Source organism: Chiloscyllium plagiosum, unplaced genomic scaffold (genome assembly GCF_037043375.1).
Source record: "Chiloscyllium plagiosum isolate Xiang-an unplaced genomic scaffold, Cpla_swu_hap1 HiC_scaffold_5, whole genome shotgun sequence".
Classification (NCBI taxonomy): Eukaryota; Metazoa; Chordata; class Chondrichthyes; order Orectolobiformes; family Hemiscylliidae; genus Chiloscyllium; species Chiloscyllium plagiosum.
Genome location: NW_028270143.1, coordinates 36,667,272 through 36,681,749, shown reverse-complemented (window position 1 = coordinate 36,681,749; position 14,478 = coordinate 36,667,272).

Sequence of the window (14,478 nt, the reverse complement as noted above, 5' to 3'; positions counted from 1 at the left end):
AGAAATTTCTCCACCTCTCAGTTCTAAAGAATTGTCCTTCACTCTGAGGATGTGCCCTTCAATCTTTCTTATAAGTGGAAACATTTTCACATCCACCCAATCCAGGCCTCTCGATATTCCACACATTTCAATCAGCTTCTCCCCTTTATCCTTCGAAACACCATTCAGTACAGACACAGAGTCCTCAGCCATTCCTCCTATGACAAAACCTTCATCCCCAGGATCTATCTTGTATCCTAGTCAATAGAAACAAAACATGCTTTAAGTTAGACACATGGATAGCAGTTTGAATTATTTGATACTAAATTATGATTAGACAAACCCTTCATCCTCACAAAAAAGATATGGGCCAAGTGGCATAGAACAAGATATATGGCAACTGAATAGTACCCTTCAAAACAGAAAGAAAAAAGGTAATTTTAACTTTATATGTGATTCTAAGCCAGATAGTCATTCACTCTGAAGCGGGGAAGCCCAAGTTACTAACTTACATCTGATGTGCAGAAGGGAAGAACTGGAAAGTCAGGAAGCTGAACTGAAAATCTTCAGAGCTAAATCTCTACAGCTGTTCAAAAGGAAAATGAAAACTGAAGACACCCTGAAACAAAGCCAGTCTCTGCCTCCCTCAAATATCACACTTCATCCACTCTTGTGAATTGTAAAGATAGACACTGACTATATTAAAGCAAGGATTATCCCACTTGTAAGAAAAGATGTAAGCTGAGGCTCCGAGATTTTCAGCCAGTATGAAAAGACAATGGATCTATCCGAATCTTTGCATAGTTGAACTTAACAGCTGAATGCAAACTTCACTGTGTTGTCTAGTTTATTGTCACATGTACTCAAGTAACAAAAGGAGTACATGAAAAGTGTACAATGTCACCAACACGGTGTCACCTTAAGTACAAAAATTAGATTACAGATATATACATTTTTAGTTAGGAAAATAATGAAATAAAACTAAAATGGTAGATATTTCAGCCTTCTTATAAGGATTTCCATGTGGTCTGATCAGGCGTTACCAGTTTCCAACCAGTAGTCATTTTCACTTAAGGTCCACTGGCCATCCCCATACATCTCTGCTCCAGCTGCTGTCCATCCACATTTCACTCTGCTCCGGCCGCTGTCCATCCACATTCCGCTCTGATCCGGCCGCTGTCCATCCACATTCCGCTCTGCTCCAGCCGCTGTCCATCCACATTCCGCTCTGTCCCGGCAGCTGTCCATCCACATTCCACTCTGTCCCGGCCGCTGTTCATCCACATTCCGCTCTGCTCCGGCCGCTGTCCATCCACATTCCACGCTGCTCCGGCCGCTGTCCATCCACATTCCGCTCTGCTCCGGCCACTGTCCATCCAAATTCTGCTCTGCTCCGACCACTGTGTATCCACATTCCGCTCTGTCCCAGCCGCTGTCCATCCACATTCCGCTCTGTCCCGGCCGCTGTCCATCCACATTCTGCTCTGTCCCGGCCGCTGTCCATCCACATTCCATGCTGCTCCAGCCGCTGTCCGTCCACATTCCACTCTGCTCCGACCACTGTCCATCCACATTCCGCTCTGTCCCGGCCGTGTCCATCCACATTCCGCTCTGTCCAGGCCACTGTCCATCCACATTCCGCGCTGCTCCAGCCGCTGTCCATCCACATTCCGCTCTGCTCCGGCCGCTGTCCATCCATATTCCGCTCTGCTCCGGCTGCTGTCCATCCACATTCCGCTCTGTCCAGGCCGCTGTCCATCCACATTCCGCTCTGCTCCGACCGCTGTCCATCCACATTCCGCTCTGTCCAGGCTGCTGTCCATCCACATTCCGTGCTGCTCCGACCACTGTCCATCCACATTCTGCTCTGCTCTGGCCGCTGTCCTTCCCATTCCGCTCTGTCCCGGCTGCTGTCCATCCACATTCCGCTCTGTCCCAGCCGCTGTCCATCCACATTCCACTCTGTCCCGGCCGCTGTCCATCCACATTGCGCTCTGTCCCGGCAGCTGTCCATCCACCTTCCGCTCCGCTCCGGCCGCTGTCTATCCACATTCCGCTCTGTCCTGGCCGACGTCCATCCACATTCCGCTCTGTCCTGGCCGCTGTCCATCCACATTCCACTCTGCTCCGTCCGCTGTCCATCCACCTTCCGCTCTGCTCCGGCCGCTATCCATCCACATTCCGCTCTGTCCCGACCGATGTCCATCCACGTTTCGCTCTGTCCCGGCTGATGTCCATCCACATTCCGCTCTGTCCCGTCCACTGTCCATCCACATTCCGCTCTGCTCCAACCGCTGTCCATCCACATTCCGCTCTGTCCCGTCCACTGTCCATCCACATTCCGCTCTGTCCCGTCCACTGTCCATCCACACTCCGCTCTGCTCCAACCGCTGTCCATCCACATTCCGCTCTGTCCCGGCTGATGTCCATCCACATTCCGCTCTGTCCCGGCCGCTGTCCATCCACATTCCGCTCTGCTCCGGCCACTGTCCATCCACATTCCGCTCTGCTTTGGTCACTGTCCATCCACATTTCGCTCTGCTCCAACCGCTGTCCATCCACATTTCGCTCTGTCCCGGCCGCTGTCCATCCACATTCCGCTCTGCTCCGGCCGCTGTCCATCCACCTTCCGCTCTGCTCCGGCCACTGTCCTTCCACATTCCGCTCTGCTCCGGCTGCTGTCCATCCACCTTCTGCTCTGCTCCAGCCGATGCCCATCCACATTCCGCTCTGCTCCAACCGCTGTCCATCCACATTCCGCTCTGTCCCGGCCGATGTCCATCCACATTCCGCTCTCTCCCGGCCGCTGTCCATCCACATTCCGCGCTGCTCCGGCCGCTGTCCATCCACATTCCGCGCTGCTCTGGCCACTGTCCATCCAAATTCCACTCTGCTCCGGCCGCTGTCTTTCCACCTTCCGCTCTGCTCCGGCCGCTGTCCATCCACATTCTGCTCAGCTCCAGCCGATGCCCATCCACATTCTGCTCTCTCCCAGCCGCTGTCCATCCACATTCCGCGCTGCTCCGGCCACTGTCCATCCACATTCCAATCTGCTCCAACCGCTGTCCTTCCACATTCCGCTCTGTCCCGGCCGCTGTCCATCACATTCCGCTCTGTCCCGTCCACTGTCCATCCACATTCCGCTCTGTCCCGTCCACTGTCCATCCACATTCCGCTCTGCTCCAACCGCTGTCCATCCACATTCCACTCTGCTTCGGCCGCTGTCCATCCACATTCCCTTCTGTTCCAACCGCTGTCCATCCACATTCCGTTCTGTCCCGTCCACTGTCCATCCACATTCCACTCTGCTCCAACCGCTGTCCATCCACATTCCGCTCTGTCCCGGCCGATGTCCATCCACATTCCACTCTGCTCCGACCACTGTCCATCCACATTCCGCTCTGCTCCAACCGCTGTCCATCCACATTCCGCTCTGTCCCGGCCGATGTCCATCCACATTCCACTCTGCTCCGACCGCTGTCCATCCACATTCCACTCTGCTCCGACCACTGTCCATTCACATTCCGTTCTGCTCTGACCGCTGTCCTTCCCATTCCGCTCTGTCCCGGCCGCTGGCCATCCGCATTCAGCTCTGTCCCGGCCGCTGTCGATCCACATTCCGCTCTGCTCCGGCCGCTGTCCATCCCTATTGCGGTCTGGGCTGCAGGAGGAAGCTGGGCGAGGAAATGCATGAAAGACAAAAGAAAAGGAATAGAAGAAGCAACGAACTCCAGTTAGAGTGTCCTCCTCCACTGCCATCTTGTTTAATCTTCATGTTCTTCCTTGAATTAAAAGGCCAATATAGTACACAGTAGTCTAGACATGGTCTCTCTTGTATAACTGAACCATAACCTCTCTCGTTGTATATTCAATGGGAGAGCAGGTTCAAAGTACCAATCTTGTCATATATTTGTATATTCATTTTCCATAGTGTGTTTGTTACTGTTAGGTTGAGCCTGATGTCCCATGACAGACACTGATGTATCTTAGATGTAATAAATATCTATTAAGTACTATGAAATGAAACTTTACTGTCAATGTGAAAACTGGGTTTTAGCACATACTCCTCAATTAAGAGGGGTAATTTGTTCACCGCTGGCATTAAACCATTTGCAAGGTTTCATTTCAACAGATTATCCTTTGACAGCACATCAGTGCCAGAGGACAAGGTCAAGCATGCAAGGAGGACTGAATAGGATTATATGTCACATGGATTATATCCTGATCCGTGGATCTGCTCAGACAGAACATGACGTTGGAGTGAGCTATGCAGCAATACCTACAGGAAGCATGACTTACACTCAAACAAACATAAAAATCAGGAACAGGATCCAGGGGTAAGGGTAAAGCACATGATCTCTTGAACCTGTAGCCATTTGATAAGATTGTGAATGACCTGATCACTTCACATGTCCACCTAACCACGATAACCTTTCAGATTCTGGATTAGTAAGTCTACGTCTGTCTCAAAAATATTCAGATACTAAATCTTCCACCTGTGAGCAAGAGAGTTGCAAAGGCTTACAACACAAGAAAACTTTTACTGGTTGTTATGATCCCAGCTGATGGTTCCAATGGACACACTGATCTCAGAATGGAACTTAATTTGAGAGATAACATTTTAGTTAATAGAATGGTTAGACACAAATGTTACACAAGACTGTAGAGATCCTTTGACAGCAGAACAGAATCTTAATACACAGAAGACAAAAGTAAAAATATGAATCAAGTTATTTGGACAGAAACCAGTTTCAGATAAATCATATTATACACAAAACAAAACACCCAACACCATTCAATTATAGCACTTCAAGAGAAATGACCTAAGTTCCACTTAATTGATTTTCCCAATTTACTTCCTCTGCACGGTGGAGTCTTTTTACACAAATATCCACAACCAAGAGCTTAGATTTGTTCAGTTTCTAATAACCTGCAGGTTTCTAACTAAGCACTTCTGCTCTGAAATCTGCACAAACTAAGCTTCTGCTGAGGTAATGTATTCTCTGACCTGCTCTGGAGGATAAGAAAAGCTCTTCACAAGAAAAAAAAGACCCGCTTTTATCCAAAGTTAGATTTCCTCTGATATGCCAAAAAACTTGCATTCCCTGGGTTTTCTATGTCAATCTTTGTTAACTTTGAATTGCAAACAACCTAATGGACTTCAATGCTTGTGCTCTGCTATAAACTGACCCATTATAAATAATATTCCATTAGCATAGCAAGATCTCCAGCCACTTGCCTTCTGAGCAATATTGGGTTAGGTCATGATTTCAAAAGGGCTATCTAATCTTGTTTCTATTAAAAAAAAATCTCTTCACAAATGTATCCAACGTGGGACTAATATGGGACTGTTTTGAAATCCAAACTCCAAAAAACACATCAAAATATTCACAAATAACACACCTTTCATCACATTGTCTGATTTAAGTAGTTGATCCTTATTTTGAAACAGCAACCTGCAGTTCTAGACTTTCCACAAGAGGATACATCCTTTCAACATCCACCCTGTCAAGATGCATTTGAAACTTATAAGCTTCAATTAAGTCTTTTTTATATTTCCAAACTCCAGACAACACAAACCAAACTATCCAATGTTTGCAGATAAGACAATTTACCCATTCCAGGTATTAGTTGAGAAAATCTCAGAACTACTTTCAATGCATTTATGTTCTTCCTTGAATTAAAAGGCCAATATAGTACACAGTAGTCTAGACATGGTCTCTCTTGTATAACTGAACCATAACCTCTCTCGTTGTATATTGAATGGGCGAGCAGGTTCAAAGTACCAATCTTGTCATATATTTGTATATTCATTTTCCATAGTGTGTTTGTTACTGTTAGGTTGAGCCTGATGTCCCATGACAGACACTGATGTATCTTAGATGTAATAAATATCTATTAAGTACTATGAAATAAAACTTTACTGTCAATCAATATTAAGACTTATCTTCTGCCAAAGTCTTTGAGTGGGCATCTTTCCCCACTTAGTAGCAGTAGCTTGAACGAATACCAAATCTCCCCAAACATCCCAAATAGTTTAGCCACACCATATCATAAATAATGACCAGAGTGAATATTTTGCCTGTCATAGCATGCTGTCACACTGCTGACAGACATTATAATGGTAACTGCCTGTATAAAGTGTTACAGCTTTGTGTACAGCAATGGAAATGCATTAGCTGTTAATTTACCAGCCTGTGGTAGGTATGTATAGGTGATGACATGTTTTGTGTTAGTTAGTTAGTTTGAAAGAGAGCTTTTATTACTAACTTTTACCTATTGTCTTATATCAATTTAAGTGTTTGGAAATTAACACTTTTCTTTGTGGGGTGTGATTGTGAGTTTAATTGAGGATATTGATGAATTCTTCTATGTGAGTCCAAAGGCTATATGTGCTAACACAACTATAGAAGGTATTGTTCCTACATGATTGCACCACTTAATAAACAAGTTAGTCAGAATGTAAAAAGAATCCCTGAAAACCAAAAATCATAAAAAAAGTCCACAATAATAAAAGTTCTCAAAAAAATTTGTTCTTTTCAGTGGATTCTGTAAATATTATTTAGCAGCACAATGAACCAAGACTTGTTATTATAGAATCCCTACAGTGTGGAAACTGGCCCTTCGGCCTAACATCCATCCTGTCAAGATTCATTTGAAACTTATAAGTTTCAATTAAGTCTTTTTTATTTTTCCAAACTCCAGATGATACAAACCAAACTGTCCAATGTTTGCAGATAAGACAATTTACCCACACCAACCCCTCCGAACAGTAACCCACCCTGACCCATTCCCCTATTACTCTACATGTACCCCTGACTAATGCACTTAACCTACACATTCCTGAACAATATGGACAATTTAGCATGGCCAATTCACCTAACCTGCACATCTTTGGATTGTGGGAGGAAACCAGAGCACCTGGAGGAAACCCACACAGACACGGCGAGAATGTGCAAACTCCACACAGTCACCCCAGGCTAACCACTGAGCCACCATGCCACCCTTGTGTTTCTGTCGTGTAGTGGTTATTACATTTGCCTAACAAGAAAAAGATTCCTGGTTCAAACCTGGGCAGAAACAGTGGTGCACTAGGGTTACTGGTGACAGGATTTGGGATTGATGTGTATGATACTTTCTTGAGGTGGCATGGTGGCTCAGTGGTTAGCACTGCTGCCTCACAGTGCCAGGGACCTGGGTTCAATTCCAGCCTTGGGCAACTTTCTGTGTAGATTTTACACATTCTCCCGTGTCTGCATGGGCTTCCTCCAGATACTCCGGTTTCCATCCACAGTACAAAGATGTGCAGGTTAGGTGAATTGGCTGTGCTAAATTGCCCATACTGTTCAGGGATGTGTTTGTTAGGTGCATTAGTCACGGGAAATGTAGAGTAAGAGGGTAGGGGAATGAATATTAAAAAGGTTGGTGTGGACTTTAGATTAGATTAGATTCCCTTCAGAGTGGAAACAGGCCCTTCGTACCAACAACCCTTCGAAGAGTAACCCACCCAGACCCATTTCCCTCTGACTAATGCACCTAACACTACGGGCGATTTAGCATGGCCAATTCACCTGACCTGCACATCATTGGATTGTGGAAGGAAACCGGAGCACACCCACGCAGACACTGGGAGAATTTGCAAACTCCACACAGACAGTCACCCGAGGCTGGAATTGAACCTGGGAACCTAGTGCTGTGAGGCAGCAGTGCTAACCGCTAAGCCACTGTGCCGCCCCCAACTTGTTGGGATTGTTTCCACACTGTAGAGATTCTATGATATATTAATAATTATAAGTTATCAGTCATTAGCGCATCTCAATATGACTGTTGCAACTTGTAAAGAGAACACAAGTGCTTGTTAACATCATCAGACAATGACGAAGATTAAATAACTTTAGCATTTCTTACCAAAGGCATACAAGTGTCTGTACTGATTTTACTCTATGTGTATCACCTGATTCCAAATGATTTGTTGAAACTCTTTGAATATTGCAAGAGATATTTAGGTGTGAAGAAGAATTGGTTTCAACACAACTGCAAAAACCTGGATGAAATGTGAGCATCTGTCAGCCGTGGCTTCATTTGATAACAATGACTTGTAATTTTGTGTGCATGCTGGAACAATACTTGGGACCATTTCCAGTACATGGACACTGGAGATCAGGGAAGGATGGCTAACAGCATCAGCAGGAAAGGTGACAGTTGCCGACTAAGCAGTGAGCATCAGGGTGCTACAATGTGGATGTGGTTAACTAAAGGTCTTACTTGCATCCTACAATAAGCAATAACTATCTTGGTGAAAAGTATTCATGAGAAACAGCATCAGATGGTTTTGTTTGTGCTGTATTAAACTGTTCTGCTTCTTTGTCCATCAACGTGCAGGCTAATATGGAGTTCTGAACACTTGGTAAAAACAATGACTGCAGATGCTGGAAACCAGAGTTTAGATTAGAGTGGTGCTGGAAAAGCATAGCAGTTCAGGCAGCATCCGAGGAGCAGTAAAATCGACGTTTCGAGCAAAAGCCCTTCATCAGGAATACAGACAGAGTGCCTGAAGGGTGGAGAGATAAATGAACACTCACCAAACCAGCAAGGGACCAGTGCAACACCAGAAAACTGGATTTCCTATCAAAAGTTGCAAGTGTTTACGGCCTAATGACTTTATTTGGTTCCTGTCAGAGATAGTTAGCATAGAAGGTTTGTCCTCATCTCCCTGTAAAATGGTTGAACGATAGGGTTTGAGGCCTAGCTTTGCTACTCCTCTCCCTTGTAAAATTGCTGTCTCTTATGTACAGCTGTAAATGTTTTTTGTAAACTGTTTTGTAATTTGTTTAATAAAATATAATAGTTAGCATAGACCCCTACCTACCTTTGAGAAGTTTGGCCAGAGGAAGGAATTCATTTTCCATAATTTTCCCATTGCCTTGTCTCCACATTCATGTCCAGAGCAACAGTAAACATCCTTCCAAAAGGTATGGATTTAAATCCCACATCAGAGACATCAGGACAAAGATCTATGCTGACATTCCATTACCATATTAAAAGGAGTACTACTCTATTGGAGATGCCACCTTTTAGATGAATATTACATAGAATATAAGGCGCTAGGTATTTGGTCCACCAAGCCCATTGCCTCCACCTGTACCTCACTTGAGCCTAAACTGGTCGCCCCCTTAGGCAGGCACAAAATCCCTCTGAAGTGTAACATCAAATATCTTGGCCGCATACATCCATTAACTAATATCACAAAAGCAGATGGAATGAAGTCTTCACTCATTCTAGTTTGTTTCCAAATCCTTTTCTGTTTTGTTCTCAAACTGGGGCAGACTCTTGCTCACTGGGATTCTGCTGTTTTACCTCAGCAAGTAGATCTGTTCTACTGGGTACAAAAGACATTGATAATGTGCTACTCTTGCTGGACCTACTCTTCACCATTTGGATTACACATTGTTGCTCTTACGTGCTCGTTACCATTTGCATTGTGCATCATTGAAATGTCCTGGCAGAAGGCTGCACCCACTTGCCAATGACAATGAGTGCAAGATTACAATTTCTGGAAGATTCCACAATGATTTGAGTGTAAAGTTGAAGTTCACACCATGCTGCAAAGAACAATACTCCAGGACAAAACTGCTGTTCCCGAACATGCTCATTCATGTACATATTTGCAAATTTATACCTGTCATAAAACAGCAGAAATAATCTACATGATCACTAGGGTTACATTGTACTTTGCTCAAAAACTGCATGCATTCATGTAGAACTCTGAGCTCAAAAACTGCATAAATTCATGTAAAACTCCGTTATCTCACTTTTTAGATTAGAATCAATCTAAACACCATGGCATAGACAGAGAACACAGGGGGCCAACACCTTCAACATGTTGTTTAGCTAACACCATTGTTAACAGCTAACCTGAGAATGCAACTTTTTAAAAAAAGGTTTTGTGATTTACACATGAAAGAAGTGAAACTATCACTGTATTCTAACAGATGAAAGACTTGACAATCAATTTTTCAATATATAATTTCAGTTACATCACAGTGTAAATTTTTGCTATAAATTCTGTGTTAGGATTGAGCCCTCCACAATCACCTGATGAAGGAGCGTCGCTCCGAAAGCTGGTGTGCTTCCAATTAAACCTGTTGGACGATAACCTGGTGTTGTGTGACTTTTAACACGATACAACCATTGCATCAAGGTCAAATCAGGTGAGGTTTTAATGCCACCTAGTGTTCATTAAATGGTTTGCACATTAAAGATTATTTGATCCAGTTCTACCAGTTCCACCTCACTGGAAACAGTTTGAAGTTTTAAAACTTTTACTCAAAATGCCATAACAAATGGCAGCAATTCAGAGGCCAAAACATTTTAAACATCTTCTAAAATCAAATTAAAACTGATGACATTTAATCATTTCCTTATGACTATAAACAAAATGCAAAGGCAACAACTTGCAAATGCTGGAAAATGAGACAAAATGGGAATGTTAGGAACACTCAGCAGGTTAGTGTTCAGCTCGCAGAGACTGAATCAGCCAATGATTCAGGCATAAACCTAAGGAAGGGTTTGTTTTACTATATCATAGAGTCCAGATGGGAGAGGTACAGAACATGACAACACGGGACATTATGGTCCTTGATACAGTCACTTTCTTTGTATAATGCAGTCAGTTATACATTTTAATGTGTAGTAATATTAGTAGACAAGGAGCCAGACTATAGATATTTGTCAATGATATTGTAACCATGTAAATAGTGTTGTAACTAAAGATTAAGATATCCAACTGAACAAGAACCCAGTTGTCATGGTATACGTTCCATAGACTAACATATAGAACATGAGAAAGTGCATCAGAGCTCACAAGTGCTAAATGTTTCCAGTATTTTCTGACTAGATACGTTCAAGCACTTGCATGAGAACAGCAGGTACATCTTAAGTATATTAAGTAATAATGGAGAAAAATTGGATTTAAAAGTGTCTGAGAGCTTGATTCAAAACAAAGGCCCCTAAAACATCTCAGCTGGGATATTGATGATTTGAGTAACAAATGGAGACACCTCTAGGCAGCCCCACCCCTCAGCCCCAGGAGGAGACCAGATATAAGTTGGCTGATTAACATTCTGTTGGCATTTACATTGATCAAATGCTATTAAGCAACACATAATAAGCGATGTCAGGCTATTCAATTCTGTATGGAATTGCACAAAATCTGATTCCGTCCTTTCAGCATGGCCCATTAAATAAATATTAGTCAGGAATGGTTAATTTCTGTTCGGATTAGCCCGGGAATACTGAAAGCAATTGCATTGCCTGTACTTCCTGGTATCTCATCTGTTGACGTTCAGACTCTCGCCTGCAATCACTCGCTAATGAGTACGAATGCCAACCTGGAAATTCTGTGTCACTGGTCAGAGGTTTGATGAGTCCTTGTCTGATTATGAGACCGATCCTTGAGTCACATTTGTGACCACACACTTGGCAAGTGTTTCTGGGAGGTGGAAGTGGTCCTTGACCTTGAGATTGTTGGCATTCTTTTCTTTTCTGTAACTCCTCTTGCTGATGGGTGTTCTCAGGGAATTATGTCCCTTCATACAGGAGTTTACTCCAAGTCAGTTTTCTTTGAATGAGCATCTCCCATGCGTTGACATCTAAGTTGCATATCTTGAGGGAAGCCTTCTGTGAGCTTTGAAACACTCTCTTTGTTCTCCTCTCAGTCAAGTGTCTTCCATGAACCGCGTGAAGATGATTTGTTTTGGCAGTTGGAATTCAGACATCCTAAGCATGCGACCAGTCTCGCAGAGTTGGTTTCAGATGATCATGGCCTCGCTGATGGTGTTGTTAGCTGCTTCAAGGATGCTGATCCTAGAATGCCTGTCCACCCAGCTGCTATGGAGAATCTGCTCCAAAGAGCATCATTGGTACTTCTCAAGAGTTTTGAGGTGTGTCTCTACGTGGTCCAAGTTTCAGAGCCATAAAGGAGAGTTGGAAGGATGACTGCTTTGGACACAAGGATCATGGCATCAGCACAAATGTCACAGTCAGCAAAGACTCTTATCGTTCAGCAGCTGATAACAATGCTCACAGAGTAGATGTGATGTTGAACCTCGACATCAAAGTCAGCCTTAGATGAGAGGTAGCTTCCCAGGTAAGGGAAATATCCCACATTTGGGAGGACTTCTCAAATATGCATAATGGAGGATGAACCAGAACTTGATCTGGGATGAGTTGATATAGGATTTGAGTGTTCTTGAGATTGAGCTGAGACTAAGTCTTCAATACGTATCTATGAAGAGATTAAGCAAGGCTTAAAGATTTTCTTCAGACAATCAGAAATGATGTCATCATCTACATATTGAAGTTCCACAAGTGAGATCAGTCTCGTTTTGTTGAATTTTAATTGATTGAGGTCGAAAGGTTTTCCAATCGTCCTGTAGAGGATGTCCATACCAGTGGGAAACTCTTTCTAGACTAGGCAAACAATGGTGGTGATGAAGATGGCGAAGTGGGTGGAGATTGTTAGGCCACTGTTGGAATATTGTGTGCAATTCTGGTCTCCTTCCTATCGGAAATATGTTGTGAAACTTGAAAGGGTTCAGAAAAGATTTACAAGGATGTTGCCAGGATTGGAGGATTTGAGCTATAGGGAGAGGCTGAACAGACTGGGGCTGTTTTCCCTGGAGCGTCGGAGGCTGAGAGGTGACCTTATAGAGGTTTACAAAATTATGAGGGGCATGGATAGGATAAATAGGCAAAGTCTTTTCCCTGGGGTCGGGGAGTCCAGAAGTAGAGGTCATAGGTTTATGGTGAGAGGGGAAAGACACAAAAGAGACCTACAGGGCAACGTTTTCACACCAGAGGGTGGTATGTGTATCGAATGAGCTGCCAGAGGAAGTGGTGGAGGCTGGTACAATTGCAACAATTAAGAGGCATTTGGATGGGTATATGAAGAGGAAGAGTTTGGAGGGATATGGGCTGGGTGCTGGCAAGTAGGACTAGATTGGGTTGTGATATCTGGTCGGCATGGACGGGTTGGAGCGAAGGGTCTGTTTCCATTCTGTACATCTCTATGACTCTATGACTCCTGTCTTGACCTCAAAGATTACGTGATATTATGGTTGGTGAGAACCGCTGCCTGACATCTTGTCATGGAGGAGATGGAGGATGTTGATGAATTTCTCTGGACACCCAGCCTTTGTCACGGTTTTCTATGGCACCTTCCAACTGGCTGGGTTAAAAGCATTGGCCAGATTGATGAAGTCCAAGTAGAGTGTTGTTGAACAGTGAAAATCATGTCCATAGTTTCATAGTTTGGTTAGAAGGTTTTGAGGAAGGATTTCTGGGAGAACATATCTAGTAATGGTTGAAGTGATATTCCTCCTGCCAATGGAGAAGAGAGAGATTCTTTAGTGGTTTCCACAGTCCACTCTTTCTCCTTTCTTGAAGATGGTGCCAATGGCAGCATCCCTGAGAATAGTAGGCATTTTTTTTGTCCCAGATTTTCAGGAGTAGTAGATGGGATAATGAGTAAGCTCTCTTCCACCAAGCTTGAAAATGCACACTGCAAACCTCTCCAATCATGTGGCTCTTCCATTCTTCATTGACCAGTGGCAGCTTCAACCTCTGTCACACTGAGTGGGAATGCAATGTCATCTTTGATGGGGAGTTGGGGAATATCCTCAAACACATCTTCATTGATGATTGCATTATAGTTTAGGAATTCTTTGAGGTATTTCCCCATCAGAGGCTGATGTTTTCTGTTTTTCAAAAGGGTTCCATCCTTACTTTGCATTGGTTTGAGTCCAAAGGTGTAGGTCTTTATAGCCTTGGTGACACTGACGAAACCCTGAGTGTTGTATTTGTCAGCAAGAAATAGCAATTTCTCAACTTTCTCAGTCCACCATTGGCTCTTGATTTCTCTAGATCTTCTTTGTAACTCTGCCTTTGCTGTTTGATGAGTACTCCTCTTTGCCTCATTGGTACAGTTGGTTTGTCAGGCATGGAGACCTTTCTTCTTCTTGTCGATGAGTACAAGCCTTCTTTGAAGTCATCTCTGGCATCAAGGGTTGGAGCATAGGCAGTCATGACAATTGCTGCAGCAAGTTGAAGATGGAGAATCATGAGGCACTCATTGATCTCAATAGGGAGTTCTGAGAGCCAGTTGATGAGTTCAGTCTTGATAATGAATCCAACTCCAAGTGTCCTAGATTGATGCTTGGGTTTTCCTCTCCAGGAGAAAGTGTAACTATCAGCTTCTTCCTTCAGCTGCCCCTTTGCCTGCTCTTCAAGTCTCCCGCAGAGCAGCAATATCAGTGTTAAAGTGCTTGAATTCGCAGGCAACAAGGGCAGTTCTTCATTTGGGATGATTTCGCTCATTGCCTATGTGTTTGTGCATTCAGGTTCGGTGAGTGATTTTGACTTTGGTACTCAGACCGTAGGTAGATGAACCCCTTTGGATGTGCTTTTTCATCCAGGTTGGTGGCAGAACAGGCTATTTTT